Below are 20,499 nucleotides of genomic sequence, written 5' to 3'. Positions count from 1 at the left end.
ATTGGTCTTGTTCTTATAGTGTAAGGACCTTCAGTTCCAAATTTCAAGTCATTCCGTTAATCGGGAGTTGAGATATCGTATACACACACGCACATACAGTCATACACACACACACACACAAACAGACCAATACCCAAAAACCACTTTTTTGGACTCAGGGGACCTTGAAACGCATAGAAATTTAGAAATTGGGGTACCTTAATTTTTTTCGGAAAGCAATACTTTCCTTACCTATGGTAATAGGACAAGGAAAGTAAAATAAAGAGCATTAATAAATAAGACTAGATACAACTCAATCATGACGGATGTAGAAAAACATTTCACTGAGATTGTGTGAATCACGATCAAGTACAGAGATAGAGTATTGAAGATTTGGGAACATCAGTGGGAGAAGAACAAAATGAGATCAATAGATAGCATGAATGGGAATTTGTCGTAGAGGATATATCAGATAGTGAGATCGAATAGCTCATCATAAATAACAAGGGAAGAAGGCACATGTCTTGATTGATAGGAATTTGAAGTTGAACGATGATCTCCCACTAACAAGGCTTGTCATTGGTCAATGTAGCACCACAATTACTTGAAGAATGAACCAATCAGCGAGTTGATCACATAGCATCGATCAATTGAAAAATGACCATGTAACAATCAACAAGCAGTCGACAAATTGACTGACTTCTGTCACTAAGAGCACAGGTGGAGAAGGGTTGTGGTGATTCGTCTTATTTCTGTTCTATAACCTATAAAGTAATATTAATATTCCTGTTCCATGATGTAACTTCGTTTGAGATAGTTTTTAAAATAATATGCTACTGGACATTATTGCAAATATGAGGACTGGGAAGAGTTCCCCAAGGATTAAATAAATAATAAATAAGTGTTTATTTAAAAAAAAACTAAAACTACAACATCAATTACACAAAATATTAGATAAATTACAATATTACATACAATAGCTAGTTACAAAAAATTCTTATAATGTGTCCTCTACATGTTTAGATTTCTCTATGTGGAAATTGACCTACCTACTCCACTATGGCGTACCATGTTCTAGAGTAGGTTTTGTTAGTTTTTTTGTGCGTATTATTAATTAGTGTTTAGTAAGTCATTAGGTGGTTAGTTGTTTCTGATTAGACGAATCTTATATCATGCTTGTATCAAAATATTATATTATCTTTGTAATGAATGTTATTTTATCAGTATTTGACAGTATTTTGCTCATCCAATGAAACAGCAACTGAATTATATTATTCTGTAGCAGTATTTGAAATTTAAATTTCAAACTAGATTCCTTGTTTATAGATATTTTTTACTCAAAATCGTAAAGTGTAAACATAGCCTATTTTTGGACAATTTCTATCTAAATTTGGGAAAGGAACAGTTGTGGGCTTTAAGCATGTTGTTCCTTTCCCAATCATTCATAGTTGAGAATGATATTGTAACATATGTATGAATGAATAAATAATTAACCTGTGAAATTTAAAATTTCAAATTTATTTGTCCTTTGTACGAATTCATTAATCAATTAGTCAACAGTATATGAGAACTTGATGCTCATAAGACTTGTATTAAAAAGCGGAAAAAATGAAGTACAAAAGAAAAATAATTGTAACCTAAAAACAGAAAATAAGTAACAATCTGACTACAATAAGATTTTGAAAAACGAAAACCACTTACAAAATAATTGACCGAGCGAAGTGAGTTCCAAGATTCAAGTCGACGGTTTTGCATTTCTCTTTATGTTCATATGTTGCGCATTTACAGCGAAATGCAGCAATAGATTTTCATGAAATTTAACAGGTATGTTCCTTTTTGAATTTCATGTCGACGTATACATAGGGTTTTTTAAAATTTTGCATTTTAAGGATAATACAAAAGGAAAAGGAGTTTCCTTCGAACTCCAATATTAACGCGAAAATCGGACTATAGAATAATTATTCTACATAATTACTCATCAGCTATCGAGTGGATTATAAATTGCATGCCATGACGCATGCAATTCAATAAAAATGTAACTTGGTAAAAAATCAGCTGCTGTGTGGACTATTAATTGCATCCCTCTTTGAATGCAATTTTTATGCACTATTAAATGAACTATTGATTGCATGTAATAATGCATGCAATTAATAACTAGTAGTTCTGTGAACAATAGACCTCACGCAGTATCCTCATCCACAAGTACCTGATTGAAACTATAGACCTTATGGAAATACAGCAATAGACTGGCTTCTCCACGCATCTGTATAATCACTTTTCAGCTGATTTATGATGAATAATTCTCTAGTTTGATTCTTACTCTAATATTGGCGTATGAAGGAGGCTCCTTTTTCCTTTTATATTATACTTGAAATGCGAAATTTCCAATGACCTTGTATATACGTCGACGCGCAATTAAAAAAGGAACATACCTGTCAAATTTCATGGAAATCTATTACCGCGTTTCGCCGTAAATGCGCAACATATAAACATTTAAACATTCAAACATTCGAACATTTAAACATTTAGAGAAATGCCAAACCGTCGACTTGAATCTTAGACCTCACTTCGCTCGGTCAACTAAAATAACATAGTATTGTCTCTCGACCTTTCTCTGCTTTCAACTCGGGCTGACCTGTTGCCAGTATGTCTTAAAGGAGATTAGCTTTTGATGTTAGCATTTCTGATACACCAACCCCAACAGCCATTAGCCGTTTTCACACCGATTTCTCACCGACACGACATACATACAGGATTTACTCTGTTGGACAGTATAAGAGGAGGCTGTGGTTTATAACTGCGCGAGGTCTACTTTTCACAGAGCTACTAGTAATTTAGAAAAAAATATTAGGAAACCATGCACTAGTGTCAGTCAACTTGAATAATATAATTCATTTGATCCAGCTCAACAACTCAAACAAAAAATACCAGGTGAATCAGAAGATCTAACAACGCTCCTATTAGTATAATAGGGAGCCAGCTACTACATTTTACAACAACTAACTTATAAGATGAGATCGGGCTGTGCCGTGGAGTATTATAGACATCCTCTATATGACATCCAAACATGTATTACCAACATACGACATCCTATAATAACGAACAGTTATGTCATGAACACCGTTACAAGATCGTACAATAGAGTTGCCACCGGATTTGTGAATGGGGAATAACTGGTTTTTTCGACAACGATATCAAAACAACATCAGAATCTCACAAGATCATCAAGGAGGAGTCAACATTGAGAATAACAAGGATGGAGTTTGGAAAGAAGAGTGAGAAGGGGTGGTGATGATAGAGAAGAAGAAAAGAGTAGAGATATTAGGAAACATTGTAATGTCAACGGAATCAACACATCGTTAGAATCTCACAAAAATCACTAAGCTACAGGAAGCATAGAGGAATAAAAATGAGAAAAAGATTGAAGTTACGATGGAGTAGAAGTAAACAAAGAGGGAAAGGATGAAGATAAGGATGAAAATTAGGAGGAAGACAGAAGAATGATTATAATTATCCAAAAACCTTTTCTCCTTCAAAACCAACACATTATTCAGGAAACAAGTGGATTTCATCAGTTAATTTCGTTTTCCCCATCAATTTGAACGAAACAAGTTATGAACTGAAATCCCATTATATAAAGCGAGAAATTTCTGATTATCTGTTAAATTTTTATATCTGGTTATTTTTATATTTGGATATCTGGTTATTTATGTTCAACGGATCTCGAAAACAGCTCTAACGATTTTCATGAAATTTTGAACATAGTAGGTTTATGATATAAAAATTCGATTGCACTAGGTCTCATCCCTGGGAAAACACGCTGATGGACATGAAAACGATAATTCATCCTTGGAAAATCAGATGATAATTTTGTCGTCTGTCAATAACAGAAGATGCATGTGCCTGTGTGGGAGATCAGCTGTGTAATCAATTAGCTTACCGTATCTCGCGAGAAATCTAGAAATTTTAATCGAATCGATCAAAATAATCTGATTTGTTGACATGAGATGGTATATATAATAATATACTGAGTTAATCATTATTTTTCAGTTCTAAGTGATTAGTGAGAGTTATTTTGTTTTTCAATTTGGTATGTAAATAATCTAGATTAGAACTTTTATGTTTTCAAATATTTGGACTGAAAATTTGACCTGAATTCAAGTGTATGGAACATAACCTACTTTTTGGAATATTTATATTGTATGAATGAAAATTCGGAGAAGAAACAGTTTTGGGCTGTGCCTGTAAGTACTTCCCCAATCATTTTGAAGAATTGAGTTCTGTTAATCAATAAATAAATAACGAGCGAGGCTCGGTGCCTCGATATTAATATTGAAATGAGCTGATCAGAAGTGTTCAACATTGAATTCATATGAATTAAATTCACTAATTAATTATTATAGGCCTATTCTGCTAATTATCAAGTTTTCCATGTTTAAAATTCGATATATGTTTTCGTATTGTATACTCAGGCACAGTTGCACAGAAGCCTGTTGAATTTCAATCCTAATTAAATGCCAAGAGAACCAATCAGAGAAGGTTTTTCTGACAAGGAGGCTTCTATGATTGGCTCTCTTGACATTTAATTGGGATTGAAAGTTAACAGAGTTTTGTGCAACTGGGTGTTACTTCTTCAATGTTTTCTCATTATGTTCAACTGCTGAGTCAAATTGAAACCAATAAATATAGTTTTACATCAGTGCTGACACCAATGGTGTTTGGAATGACTAATCTTCTTCTTCTATATAAATATATATAAAAGCGAAATGGCACTCACTGACTGACTGACTGACTCAATCGCAGAACTAAAAACGTTCAAATTTATTAGGTATGTTCAGTTGGCCCTTTAGAGGCGCACTAAGAAATCTTTTAGCAATATTTTAACTCTAAGGGTGGTTTTTAAGGGTTTAAAGTTCGTCTTTTAGCATATTCTTCTTATTCCAATCTCTTAATTATAATTGAAAAATGTCCATACCATATGTTAATATAGAACTATAATCTAGAGAGAGTACCTGTTCGAAACAGTTGTTAACTGGTAACCAAATTAATAATTTTGTCAGATTGGCATTAAATTGAGTTGACTTTGTTAGGTTGGCACCAAGTTGAAGATTGAAATGCATTTATCGCGTAAAAATTGATTGGGCACTGCTACTTCAATCAGAGCTATTTCTGGGAATATTATATTACTAGCCGTCAGGCTTGCTTCGCTCGCCATATCCGTTTAGCCAGAAGTCCGGACCCCTGACTGAATCGTCCTGACATATGATAAAAATGTTCAAATGAAAAATGCAGGCAAGCGAAGCTAGCTGCTGATCTCATTCTTGGACGATCCAGTCCAAGGGGGCTCCGCCCCCTGGCTAGACGGATATGGCGAGCGAAGCGAGCCTAACGACTAGTCATCAATATTTTTCACAGGTGAATAAATTATTAGCTTGATAAATGTGAATTATAATTATGTAAAAATTATCAGACGTCTTTGTCTTCCTCAGTGTTTTTTTTAAGAAAGAGAAAGATTTTTTTTTCAAATCCAGCGGAACAGATATAACCATAACTGGAATGTTTCAATCCACTCCTCCCACAACAGTTGGTTGAAATATTATTCATTGAAGGAATTTATCTTCAACCTAATTTAGCGGCATAACTTGGGGTTGAAATAAGCAATAAAATACGAAGATACCACTGAGTAGGCAGAACAAATTCCTTACAAAGTTCACATAAATTTCCAGAGTCAACCAGTATGTTCTGATTTATTATACTGTAGCTCACTCCTGAAATAATCCTCCACTTTATATTATCATCTTTGAAGAATTCCCTCTGGAGTTTGCCCTCTTTGTTGAATATTTTATTAACTTCTCCGTCTCTCTACTCATTATAATCACCTCTTATTTGTTCTTATTCTTTTCTATACCCTCATTTTCTTCTTCTTAGTCTTCCTTTCAATCATGTTATCTATTTTACTTCCAGTTCAATAACTTTCTACATGATTATCATATTTTTAATGTTTTTCTTCTCCTACTTATTCTTCTTCATCATCATCATCATCATCATCATCATCATCATCATCATCATCATCATCATCATCATCATCATCATCATCATCATCATCATCATCATCATCATCATCATCATCATCATCATCATCATCTCATCATCATCATCATCTCTTCTTCTTCTTCTTCTTCTTCTCCTCCTCCTCCTCCTCCTCCTTCTTCTTCTTCTTCTTCTTCTTCTTCTTCTTCTTCTTCTTCTTCTTCTTCTTCTTCTTCTTCTTCTCCTCCTCCTCCTCCTCCTTCTTCTTCTTCATCATCATCTTTTTCTCCTACATCACCATCATCATCATCATCATCATCATCATCATCATCATCATCATCATCATCATCATCATCATCATCATCTCATCATCATCATCATCATCATCATCATCATCATCATCATCATCTTCTTCTTCTTCTTCTTCTTCTTCTTCTTCTTCTTCTTCTTCTTCTTGTTCTTCTTCTCCTCCTCCTCCTCCTCCTCCTCCTCCTCCTCCTCTTCTTCTTCTCTTCTTCTTCTTCCTCTTTTTCTTCTTCTTCTTCTTCTTCTTCTTCTTCTTCCTCTTCTTCTTCTCCTTCTTCTTCTTCTTCTTCTTCTTCTTCTTCTTCTTCTTCTTCTTCTTCTTCTTCTTCTTCTTCTTCTTCTTCTTCTTCTTCTTCTTCTTCTCTTCTTCTTCTTCTTCTTCTTCTTCTTCTTCTCCTCCTTCTTCTTCTTCATCATCATCTTTTTCTCCTTCATCACCATCATCATCATCATCATCATCATCATCATCATCATCATCATCATCATCATCATCATCATCATCATCATCATCATCATCATCATCTTCTTCTTCTTCTTCTTCTTCTTCTTCTTCATCTTTTTCTTCATCTTCTTCTTCATCTTCTTCTTCATATCCTTCATCCTCTTCTTCTTCATCTTCTTCTTCATCTTCTTCTAATCGTTTTGATTTCTTTATTCCTTCTCTACGCTCTCTCTCCTCCAATATTATAACTCTAGCTCTAGTGTCTCTTCCTTTTCTTTACTATCTCTATCTTTTGTTTCTGTTTCTGGTATTCCTCTCCCGTTCATCTTCTTACTTCAAATCTTTATTTTTCTCATTCTCTTCTCTTCTCATTTTCGAATTCCCCCTCTCAAAACCACTTTCTTCAGTATTCCTCCTTCGACTGCTTTGTTGACTACCTATAATTCTCTCCTGGCACTCGAAGTCATAAATTAGGGATCTACTCATTAATGCCTGGGCATTAATGCATAAACGCATTAAGGGCTTGTTCAGTGTCTTTGTAATTTGCTACCAGAGGTTGTAAACTCTTTGAAAATCAGGGAAGCAGAACCCTCGACCACACTTTTCGGTCAACATTATTGAGGAAGTCATCGGGATTATTGGAAAATTCAAGTCTGTGATAAATGTCTACAGTTGAGAGGTCTTACATCAGATGTTTGCTATACATATTATTAGTATAGAATAAACAATTAATAAAAAAACAATATAAAAACCTTGTAGTACACTTTATTATTAGAAACTTTAAAGTATTTCAACAACGATCAGTTGATTTCAATTTGAAAATGACCTAAGTTGGGGTCGAAATAATCGTTGTTGGAATACAGTCGAAGCTCTCTATAACGAACCTCCACTTAACGAAATCCTCTATACAACGAATTTTTACCTGGTCCAATGACATTTTAGAGTTTTTGCTGCTTATTCACCTCTATTTAACGAATTTCAGACCTCTCAACAACAAAGTTTTCTCTTGACTTCAACATACAAAGTGTAGTGTGTATAGGAAGCAGACGGTCATTTTCAAGGAATTCTCTAGTTTCAGCAGAAAGGTCAATAGACTAAAAATAATGGCAATTCAGGTAGGAAGAAGATAGGATGGTAGACAGTCAATAGAGGGTAAAACACATGTCGGAAATTGAATTCTAAGAGCTTGTCATTATTGTAGACCAGGCAGGTGAACGACTGGACTTTCCCATTCTTGCTTTTGTCACACATTCACAATTCTTTGAACTGGCTATGAAGATGTTGATGATGACTGTGTCGAACCTGAGGAGAAGAATCCGTCAGATCAAGAAGTTCTAGAGGCTTTCAAATTTATCAGGCAAGGATTAAAACTGAAAAATAGTGTACCAGACATGTCCGACTGTTTGAATAGATGTGAGTCGTTTATCGAACATGATGTTTTATTCAAATGCAAAATTCAACCGATATTACTCACTTTTTCAAATATAAAACCAAAAAAAAAAAATAGGAAATTCGAGTTATTATATTATTTATAGTGAAGTTATTGACAAAATAACCGTATTTTGCGTTCCATCTAATAGTAGTGTAAAAAGTTGAAAAATATTGCTACAGAGTATGTACTTTGATTAAGCTCTACTAATTGTACAAATCAAGCTTTCTGAAAATAAATTGGTGAGTTTACTTATTACATTCTACAAATATTAAAAAACATGTTTTTTCAACAGCATGAATTTTAAATTTTTTATATTAATATTGGCATAATAGGTACCCTACCTACGTTCGCGATGATATGTATTGTGTACCATATTCATTTATTTACCGCCGTGATACGATATTATAAGATCCATAGGATCGTGGCAGTTTTCTTGACAGAACCTCTCAATAACGAATACCTCTCGGCAGCGAATTTTTTCTCGGGATAATCGACTTCGTTATACAGAGGTTCGACTGTATTTTAAAGTTTTTAATAATAAAGAGTACTACAATGTTTTTATATTGTATTCATTAATTTGTAGAAAAGTAGCACATGTGAGTGAAGTGTTTTTAGAATAAACAATCTATGCAATATATGTATTTATGTATCTATAATCTGTTATGTATCTTATTATGTATGTATTATGTGTTCATATAATCTATTCTCTGATATGAGCTGTTATATTCATAATCGGCCCATTAATATAATAAGAGGTGACCCCCCCCCCCACCAATACTCCTAAATTTAGACAAAAATCAACTTCTATTCGAAAAATAACGTTACTGAAGTATACTATCTAAACAGCTAGTCTTGTAAAGCGGTACGTTTCGGTAGAATCAATTTGATTATTATTCCACTCTGAAATACGATTTTTTCTTATTTTTTCCAAAATTTTTGTTACAGATACCAATTTTTTCTACAAGTGAAGCAGGATATCCTTCAGGGACGTCTCCCGGTGCCTTTTGACTTAGCTGCCGAGCTCGGTGCCTATGTTGTTCAATGTAAGTTGTCACATTTTATTGCTCTCATTGAATGAAAAAGACTAAGAAATTGTTAACTATACAAAAAGTTTTATTCCTTTTTTCGTTTATAAGATCATAGATTGGTGAAATCGTGATAATAGATTAAGAAGATCTCATCCATGAAGATTCCTAAGGAAGGTTTACCATTCTTGTACTAACTATAGTGATAAAAATATCCAGAGTAAAAGCTATGATTAAGTTGAATGAAAAGGACTAAGAAATTGTCAAAAACCACAGATCTATTGATACTTAGAAAGACCGGTTTCGGTTATTCAAAAACCACAGATTTATTGATACTAAGAAAGACCGGTTTCGATTATTACACCATTATCAATCTCCGATAAACTCCGATAAAGTTTATCGGACAATGATTTATTTGACAATGGTGTAATAACCGAAACCGGTCTTTCTAAGTATCAATAAATCTGTGGTTTTTGACAATTTCTCAGTCTTCATCATTCAACTTAAACAAAGCTTTTACTCTAGATATTTCTATCACCATTGGTGATACTCTGGTTTCGGTTATTACACCATTGTCAATCTCCGATAAACTCCGATAAAGTTTATCGGACAATGATTTATTTGACAATGGTGTAATAACCGAAACCGGTCTTTCTAAGTATCAATAAATCTGTGGCTTTTGACAATTCTTGGTCTTATTCATTCAATATGAATAATTACCACTATATCAACTTTTCAACTACACAAAAATATGATTGAGTTCTCAATGTATAACGAGAAATAATATTCCCATCTCGTTCACTTCATCTAAATCCACCTATTTTCACTGTGATCCAAGTCCTATTAATCCTATTTTTTAAATAATTCAGGTCCAGTTTTGAAAAATGGACGAAGGAATCCCGAAAACTCAATAGAGTAGCTATCAAAAGGCAAACATGTTTCCCTGTTTACAACACGAAAAGACGGGGTCACAACCGGAAAATCTTCGCTCTTTTGACGGTTAGATTCCCATGAAACTGTCAGCATAGGTTAAAAGGAAAGCATTGATGTTGTATATGAAGGAACACTGACAGTTTACAGTGAACCTCACTATATCTAGTGAGAGTATAGCTTGTCAGAATCGGTTGAAATAGTAACATTGATGCCGTATATATGAGAAACACTGACAGATGAATCTGAACCACACTGTAGCAGCAAGGGTCCAAGGTTGTCGAGATAGTGTGGCAAAATACGTTCTGTGACCACTGTGATTCACTTCAATCTGTCACCATTAGTAGAGTGGCAAGCAATAGGGTGTTGTGTATAGAAAATTCTGTCATGTTAAAGCTCACAATAAAGATATCGGACGAATGAGAGGGTCGGTTATCTCGGATAGAAATGTTTGGCGAACCAATGGTAAGGGTTGGGGTGGTGTAAGGGTTGGTTGTTTTGGGGTGAAAACAGTTTATTGGATTCGAGTGTGGGGTATGTTGGGGTTTCTTCTTGTTGTTCTTCTTCTTTGCAGTTTTCCTACTTTCCTTTTTTTTGGCGGTCATTTCCAATGCACCACTTCTAAGTTCCTGGTTTCTAATTTTCCCTGCTTCTCCATCTTTTCTTGTTCTTCCAAATTGTCTTCTCCCAGATTCTCATTTCCGATTTACATTCTCTTTTTTTGATCCTTTTTCCTAATTTTTCTTGATTTTTGATCTTCTCTCTTTCTACCTGAGTTCTATGCATCATGCTTCTACAATATAATATTGATCTACTCTTGATAATACGAGTAATTCATAATTTTATTAAACTTGAATTTTAAAAAACACTTTTGAAATGAAAATATACTTACTTTCTGATGATGACCAACAACAGGTCGAAACGATCGTCACTACAAAAGTAAGTGTATTTTCACTTTAAAAGTGTTTTTTTTTTAAATTCAAGTTTTATTTTAACAGTGAAAACGTATGGATATACAACAGAATAATTTTATTTCTCTCTCTAGTTTCGTTACTCTTCTCTGTTCTTTTTTTATCATTCATAATTTCTCCATTCCGGTCCACTTCTTGCTCAATATCACCTTCTCTTTCTCTCCTTTACTCCATTATCATCTATCTTTTTTTTAGTTTTTTTCTTCATGTTGCTATTATTCCCGAAATTATTGTTGCTATTGTCCCCTTTTTGAATATTCCAGTTTATCATAATTTATTATTCCATTTCAATATCCTAGTTAATATTATTCTAATCAAAAAAATATTTAACCTTATGAAATAGAAAGAAAAATAAAAATCTTGGTACCATTTTTGAAATATTCAATCACAACATGTTTCGGACATTGATGCCATTTTCAAGTGATCAAAATAAGAATCTTCTAGCAGTATTTATTTATTTTTTCCATATCACTTTAAAATGGCATTTGAAGTGATTTTAAAATGGCATCTTATTTTGATCACTTGAAAATGGCATCAATGTCCAAAACATGTTGTGATTAAATATTTCAAAAAGGGTACCAAGATTTTTACTTCTCTTTCTACTTCTATAAAAGTAGCCCTATACAGAAAAGAGATAAATAAGATTAATCTTATGATTATGTTTTTCCTGTATTACACTCTCTCACTCAACATTTTTTTCTCCTTCTCTTTCCTCGTTACTATAATAAACTATATTCATTCTCTATTCTATTATTATTCTCTCCTTATTGTTGTTCCTTTCTCAATAGTTGAGAATGATATTATATGTATCAATGTATAAATAAATAAATAAATGATAAATTCTACTTTCCTTTTGTGTATTTTTCCCATTATTTTCCCACAATATGCTTCTCCATTCTTTCCTCCTCATTCTTTTTCTGTTCTTTATTTTTTTCATAATTTCCTCTTTGTCATCCACTTCATTTTCTTCAACCTTCTACTTCTCAGCTCTACACTACATTTTCGTTTCTTCTTCGTGTTCTTTCTCTTCATGTTTTTTTGTTTCTCCGTATAAATATTGTGATAGGGGATCAAAAGACAGCAACATCAAAAACGACATATGTTTGCCAAATGGTGGATGATCTCTTCCTCTTCGTCTTCTTTCTACTCTTCCTTCCACTCCTCCTCCCCCTCTTTCTTCCCCTACTTCTCCTCCTTCTCATCCTCCTCCTTTTCCTCCTTTTCCTCCTTCTCCTCCTTCTCTTCCTTCTCCTCCTTCTCCTTCGAGACTTTGCAAAACTGCTGTAACAACTACTCTTGCTAAAACGCATTTCATATCTCACAAAATTAGCTTTTCTAGCGTCAGATGAATTTCTTATGTTCCTTCTTCTTCTCCTTCTCCTCCTCCTCCTCATCTCCCCTCTTCTCCTCCTTCTCCTTTTCATCCTCCCCAGCACACCATAACACATCACATGTGGTGAGTGTGAAGCAAGTATCAACTGTTTAATATCATCTGGACATCTTTTTCCTCTCTCCACATTCCAACAACTTTCCACCTCTATATCTGAATGGGGGAACTGAACAGGTCACTGTGATAAAGGGATGCATCACCAGTTCAAAAGCAAATATCTGCTCTGAAAAGGGTTGCTAACTTTTACTGATATTACTCCCATTGTCACTTGATCTTCTCCTCTTCTCTTTACTTTTTTCATTTCTCTTTTGCTTTCTCTCGTATATATTCAACTTCACTTCGGTTGTTTCCCAGCTGGTTATTATAACAGTTGAAATGTATGTTCATCTGTTTTCTTTATTGGTGATTCTGGTTTATGAGTATTTTATAATAGTCGGTTCTCCAGGGGTAGTCATTCAATCTTTACTACTATAGAGAAAAATCTATTTTGAACCTACTATAGTGAGTCCACCTTATAATACCAGTGGAAAAAGAAAGATGAAAAACGCGTTGCCGATTCTCTGCTCTGCCACTGCCTTCAATGCCAGCATATTCGATGTAATATCAACTGTTCATTCTTGTTTGAAATAATCACATTTTGAAAGAGTATTATTGTTATATTAAATGATTGACAGTGATATCCATCATTTGTAATAAATGATTGATGACCTGTTTATAAAAGTAATTATTTAATCAAACATGTTCAAAAATCTTTAAGGAAGGAATTGAAACAAGTAAATGACTCATGTGTACTAACAATCAGTTCAAACATCTCGACTTACCCCTCGCATGAAACAACTAATTGAGCAAACAAGAGAGAAATCAATCATCTCAATCACTTCTACCTCTCCTCAGCGTCATTACTCTGTCAGCCAAAACTGTCTGATCAGCTCTTAGTTTTTAAAGTTGAAAAAAATTATTTCTTCTTAAGGAAGAAACTGATGTTTGGGCGTTTGTCAGACTTTCTGGTTCATGACAATATTTTCGGAAGATTAATAATTAATTATCATAATCGAGATGCGATATTTTGTTGATTAATTATATTTCACATTGTTAACAAACGATCTGCCAACGTTACAGAGCTAGAAAGGATAGCGCTATCTGATTTGCCGAATGATAGACAATGACAGCAACACCATGTTGATCAAGTACTGCCATTACAACGTGGAGCTCTCTATACAAACAAAGCGAGCGTTCATTCCCCACCTGATGACAGTTTCCGCGTAAATCTGTTTTCCCGCCAAAACTGAACAAAGCCCGAAACATTACTTTGATTTTGAACTGGCAGCGTTCCACAACAATGCTATCCATTCAACTATAGTGAGGTCCACGTTATAATGGCAGTGGAAAAGGATAGGAGAACAGCGTTGCTGATTCTCTGCCTTGCCAGATTATATTTCTACATTGTTAAATAACGATCTGGTAGCGTTGTGGAGCTAGAAAAGTAAAGCACTATCTGCTTTGTCGAATGATAGACAAGGATAGCAAGTCCAATGTTGATCAAATACTGACATTATAACGTGGACCGCACTTTAGTCCTGACAGTTTCAAGTGAACTACACTACAGTACACCTTATGGTTAGTAGCACCGTTGAAACAATGCAACACGCCGTAAGGCTGGAGCCCGACAATGAGGTCCCTCATTGCACAACCTTTCCGAGAATAATATTCTCGGTCAGTGATTTCCGCAAAAGGACAAAACATTGCCGGGTTGTGTTGCGTTGCACTGTTGCAACTTAAAATTATTGTTATCACACAGGCAACAAACAGTCTGCTACTTCTGAGTCACAACAATGCTAACACAACTGTTTAGACTGTCAGAGTTAGTCGAGATTGGAGTATAGATGTTATTCGGGAGGATTACTGACTGTTGAAAATGATTTAAACTATAGATTCTGATCTATAGTTTATCTATCTATCTGATCTATTTACTGTATAATATTGGGGCGCCGAGATTCGCTCGTTATTTATTCATTGACTTTTGATAAACTGAACACAATTCTTAAAAATGATTGGGGAAGTACTAACAGGCACACCCCAAAACTGTTTTTTCCCGAATTTTGATTTATACACTATAAATAGTCCAGAAAGTAGGTTATGTTCCATACACTTTCACAACCAATTCAAGTTCAATTTTCTGTTCAAATATTTGACATCAAAAAATGTGTAATTTAGATTATATACAAACCAAATTGAATAACAAAATAACACTTACTAATCACTTGAAATTGTCAAATAATGGTCAACTATGAAAATTATGATATACTCTAGTTTAGGAGGATTACCATGTCATGTCAACAAATCAGATTATGTTGATCGAAGCGATAAAAATTATCTAGCTAGATAGAATTTCTCGATGATTGATTATGATTACACAGCTGGAAATAATTCTGTCTCTCCCCACAGGCACACGCATCTTCTGTTATCGAGAAACGACGAAATTATAATCTGTCTTCCAAGGATGAATTATCCTTTTAATGTCGTTCAGCGAGTTTTCCAAAGAATGAGACCTAGTGCAATCGAATCTCTATATCATAAACCTGCTATGTTCCAAATTTTGTGAAAATCGTTAGAGCTGTTTTCGAGATCCGTGAAACATAAATAACCAGATATAAAATAACCAGATATATACATAATTGCTCGCCTAATATAATAGGATTGTGCCCGTTTGGACGGAATTCCAAAAAAAAAAAAATTCAAATTTTATCTATTCAAACTCACATGATTTACAATCAGAATCAATAAGAAAAACATAAACACAAAGCTCAGAGATAGAAAATAATTAATATAATAAATACTGGTATGTTTTATTAGAGAGAAATTTGTGAATTGGAAACAATACTCCACGTTTGCAAGTAGGAATGAATATTACTTTAATTAATTTTCAACTCCATGGATAAATGGTTAAAGAAAAAGAAGAGAGAGAGAAAAGACTAGCAACCACAGATTTAAACAATATCTGATCGATTCACTGTGTATTTTGACCGTTTGGACGGAATACCACTGTGGATATTGTTTCAACTTTGAAGGTTAATAGTTTAGATAACTTAAATCCTTTCGGTTTTACTAAACCTTATATTCAAAGATGATTTTAAATTGCGAATTTGAAGGTGAATATGTTTTCTAAGGGGTTTATATTCAAAAAATTAACATTATAGGGAATACTATTAAATTTAGAATAGAAAATGTCAGCATTGGTTGAATCAGAAGCATCCATGTTGTTATTCATAAGGGATACTGACTGCTCAAAGTTATTCATTTGTTTATTTATTCAGTCATGTATACTAGTAGTTCTGTGAACAGTAGACATTACTTTGTTTAGAATAATTGTGCTGTCTTCGGTGTTTAGAATTGATTTTTAGTAAATTATTTATTCTGGGGCTGTATAATTATCTATATAAATGAAATCCATTAAAATCCCCGGAGTCAGTAACTTATTCAAATATCATTTAGTCATTCAGTTTCAGTTATTACAGTACATGTTTTAGTCATTAGTCACATATATTCAGTGACTTATTCAGACTTATTATAATCAATCTTTCTCAATGCTTTATTTACCGAGGATGGTTACAGGCCTAGTTTCAATTCTTCAAGATTTCAGTAGGTCAAGTTTTTATTCGGACCCTTGCGGAGCACGAGTTACCTGCAAGTTTTTAATAGAAGTTGGTATTTGAAGTTATTACTAATAAAAGTAATCAATTTTGTACCATTGATTTCTATCGAAACCCTCGATTCTCCAATATTATAATTCCGACATCAGGGCTCATCGTCACTCATCAATTATTTAAAAAGTTTGAGGAGCAATTAATTTTCCAAGGTAACGCATTAGATTTTTTATAAGAGTTTTAAATCCCCTGAATGCTTTGAGTGAGTGAAAGGAGTGAACGGAGGAGCACATGTGATTTATGCAAAAAGATAGCATAGCTTAAACTACACGTCGATTAATGATATGCGTTATCATTATCAATTATTATCATTTGTCAGTTATGACTTCATCGTACACGCACATGAAAGAGAATGCTGAACTGATTATTTGGTCAATAAAAAAATTAGAATGGTTTGTTAGTATGAAAGGATATCCGCTAGTAGTGAATATAGTAAAGTATATTCCATGAAATCACTTCGCTTATATGGGCTACTTGGTTCAAATAAAAATAATATAAAAACTTTTTTTCCTCCACCTACTGTCAAAAGTTACTTACTTTACTCCCTGAAACATGATACTAAAGTGTCACTTTTTCGCTCTCGGTACTAAAAAACAGAAAAACTCCCTAGGGAGTAAAAGTGACTCCATTTGAATAACATGGGAAGCATCTCTATTTTAAAAACGTACATTTGGAATAGGTCAGAAGGTCTAAGCTCAGATGAGGAAGCATATAGAGTAGTCATTAAACCAACTAAATTCAATACCTCAACCAGACATTTGATCGATGTATAAATTTATGTTTGTATGCTGAAATAATTATTACAAACTTCATATCACTATACTAAAAAAATGTATTAATTTTTCTTTCATTCCATGTTATTCAAAATATCAGCCAACGAATATTACTTATTAACTAATCAAATTTGAAACGGGAACTTCATCATAGCTGTAGTTTTGGCTGTCATTGTTGTTACAACTTTAGCCGACAGATAGTGCTGTCGGAGGAGAACTGTGATTACAAGCCAGCTGTTTCTGTTTACTTTTTAGATTATGTTGTAACACATTGTTTGGTCACATACGTTTTTAAAAATTATTTTATTAGCAGTTTTTATAAAAATGTAGGTGGAGGAAAAATGTTGTGTATATCACGAGTGAAAAATGTTTTTTCTCCCTCAGGAAAATTGTTGCCCTCGGCTTCGCCTCGGGCTTCAAACTTTTCCCTCAGGGAGAAAAAAACAGCACTTTTCACTCTAGATATACAAATAACTATTAGTACCCTTTTATAAAAAAAAATTAAATATTTTAACGACTAGTTTTGACCATAGATCATATTGAATTTTAATTTTTTTAATAAAAAGGTACTAAAAGTTTCTATATTGTTTTTATATTCCATGAATATATTATCCAGAATAGTAAAGCACTACTCCATGTTAGTATCCAGTAGTGTATGAAGTATCTAAGGAACTGATTCATCAGACTAAAAGTTTCTCTACATCCTACAAAACACAAAGTATGAATACTCAATTTTCCTTTTTCATTATGATAAAACGTTGGATGCCTCATGAATACAAACTGCGTAGAACAGAATAAATTCGCGATACACGGAGTCGGTTTTGCACGCACTTTCGTTTAATGCGGTCTGCGTACGCCAAAAATATTGCGTGGCTCTCATAAATTCAGAATTTCAACATTTTGCCCGGCAAAGAGACCGCAGAGATGTCGCTTTATAATGTTAATATGCTTTGCAGTTATTCCAGTAGGGCTGCAACTCTCTTTTTAGTAGGCTTAATGTGTCATTCCAAAAAATGTCGTAGAAAAATGCTGTGTTGTCATTTCTCAATTGTGTAATAGATTACAAAGAAAAGATACGATAGAGAATAGACAGGGTAAAGTATGAAATACATAAAAATAAATTAATGAATCAGAGATAAGTGGGAAAAACTCACATACAATATTAGAAAGGAAATGGGATTGAGCAACGAACTAGAATAAAAAAGATGTTGCTTTCCATGACGAAACACTATAACTTTGTTGTTGAAGCTCCTCTTCAGGAGTGAAATGCATTCCTCAATACTCCAAGAAAAGTGAGTGTCTTTCAATATTTACAAGTGACACAGTGTCTGAACTACAACAAAGTATAATAAAAATGCTACCCTTATTTTGTGTTTTGATATTGGGAACTTTTCTTCCAGATCCAAGAACCATAAACGCTTTTACTGAGCTTCCGCTGTTTATTTTCTAATTCTATTGAATTTTCAAACTATTTTAGATTACTACAGACTATCACACACTGACTTGAACATTTCAAGAGAGATGGACGAGTTATTTGCCCCTAATTTTTGCTAGTTAGCAGCTTAGATATACCACATAAAGAAACAGCGTTTCTCTAGAAAAGATACTATAATCTATGCCTTTCAGATAACTCACTCTTCAAGATAACAGCAGATGATTCAAGCTTGAGATACTTTTGTACATGCACATACTTATCATTCGTTCAAGAATCAATAATGAATGAGTATTAAGAAATCACAATGTCATTTTCTAAATTCAAATTATTTTCATACCTAAACTACTCCAACACTAACTTGTTGTAAAAATAGTTATTTGTGCAACTAGTGCGCAAAGTGATAGTTTGCTGCACCGAAAGAAACGTTTACGCACGAGCCGTAGGCGAGGGCGGAATGGTTTCTTGAGTGCAGCAGAGGAACTTTGCGCACGTATTTCACATTAAATTTTTCCTACAGTTACCATTGAATATGAAAAGTGGGTAATTATGGGTAAAATTCCCTGAAAACCATCAAATTAATGTTTTTCTGTGTAATTCTATTATTAATAAAAACCTTAATTTATTTAAAATTGAATAATAATGTAGTAGTAAATGGATGAAGGCGGCTGTCACTGATGTGGTGGCTGTCGCTGTCATCCACTGTTGTCCACTGCCTTAATATTATTATAACGTGCACCATAACACTATACCACAGTTACCAACTTAATTTTGATTTTGCTGCACTGGTGCTCCATAAACCTACTAACTATTTTGCGTTGCTATGTTGCAAATCTGGAGTGCAGAAAAATTTTTCCCGCACTAGAGCGGAAAAGTGATTCTTTGCGTTCTGTAATCAGTGCAGGAATGGCCACTTTTCAACGTAACTGTAGGAAAAAATAATGTCACACTTATCATTCGTTCATGAATCAATAATGAATGAGGATAATGATCTCACAAAATTCTTCTATGGATTCAAACTATTTCCATAACAAAGCTAATTTGTTGAAAAAAATATTAATTTCTTACAAAAAAAGACCTGAGTGATTCACGAAAAAATCCACTCTTCCCAGCACAACGGAATAGGGTTCAATGTATTCTGCATGCTGCATGGTATGCTAAGTTATGCACCGCATTATCGAATCATACGAATACGCATGTGCATGTCTTGTCAGAGCGAGTGTGTGAGTGTGAGGAATAAAGAGAGAGACACAGTGAGAGAGAGAGAGAGAGAGAGTGAGCAAGAGAGATAGTGTAGAAAGAGTGAGAGAGAGAGAGAGTGAGCGTGCTAAAACAAAGTCGTGACAAGCCTCTCGTTACTTCAGTTAGCGTTTATATAGTAAGATACATCCAAAACCTGTCAGCATTGGTTGAAAGGGAAGCAATGATATTTTTCCAAAAGGACACTGACAGTTTAAAGTGAATATCACTAGTTAAGGGTTCCAAGATTCCCCTCAATTGCAAGCCGCCAAACATCATTAGATTTGCATAATATTCAAGTTGGTTGCATTCTCCTCTATTATCATCATCGGCATCACCTCATCTCGAGTCTCATCCTATCCTCAATTTTCTTTCCATTTTCCAATTTTTTCCAATGCATTTTGCTTGAATTACCGATAATTATCGCCGAGCTCGTAATGGTCGATTGAAATAATTATCCGTCGAAGTCGGCTAGCTGTTGATTTATAATGAGATACAAGAGGAGGATGAATTTTTTGTTTTATGTTCCATTGGGAAAATATTAGGAAGAAAGTAAGGGTGTATGGTGTGTGGGGAGGAGAAAAGAGAGGTACGATGAATGGATCACTGGTGGAAGGAGAGTGTTGAAAGAAGAAGGAAAATAATGTTTTTTTTTATTTACTAATGTTGAGCATTGAAAATCACAATATCATTCTCAACGCATGAAAGATTGGGAAAGGAACAACTGGCTTAAAGACCAAGAAGAAGTTACTTACGGCTGTTTGGTACACTTTTTTTATTTTAATTGGATAATCTTTTTTAATATGATTGTCAAGATCATTATAAGAGTGAGAAAAAGTGGCATAA

At 33.9% G+C, this 20,499-nt stretch overlaps 1 protein-coding gene across 2 annotated transcripts in view; it reads left to right on the top strand.

Annotated features, from left to right (window-relative positions):
- LOC111047556 (band 4.1-like protein 4A) overlaps positions 1 to 20,499 on the top strand; it is a 611,588-nt gene that overhangs the window by 529,672 nt on the left and 61,417 nt on the right. For both annotated transcript variants that reach the window (XR_005570427.1, XM_039420715.1), the window contains exon 6: positions 9,135 to 9,232. The gene's annotated coding sequence lies outside the window, so the exon portion shown is untranslated. The remainder of the gene's footprint in view (positions 1 to 9,134; positions 9,233 to 20,499) is intronic.

Source organism: Nilaparvata lugens, chromosome 2 (assembly GCF_014356525.2).
Source record: "Nilaparvata lugens isolate BPH chromosome 2, ASM1435652v1, whole genome shotgun sequence".
Classification (NCBI taxonomy): domain Eukaryota; kingdom Metazoa; phylum Arthropoda; class Insecta; order Hemiptera; family Delphacidae; genus Nilaparvata; species Nilaparvata lugens.
This window is presented reverse-complemented; position numbering and strand designations above follow the sequence as displayed.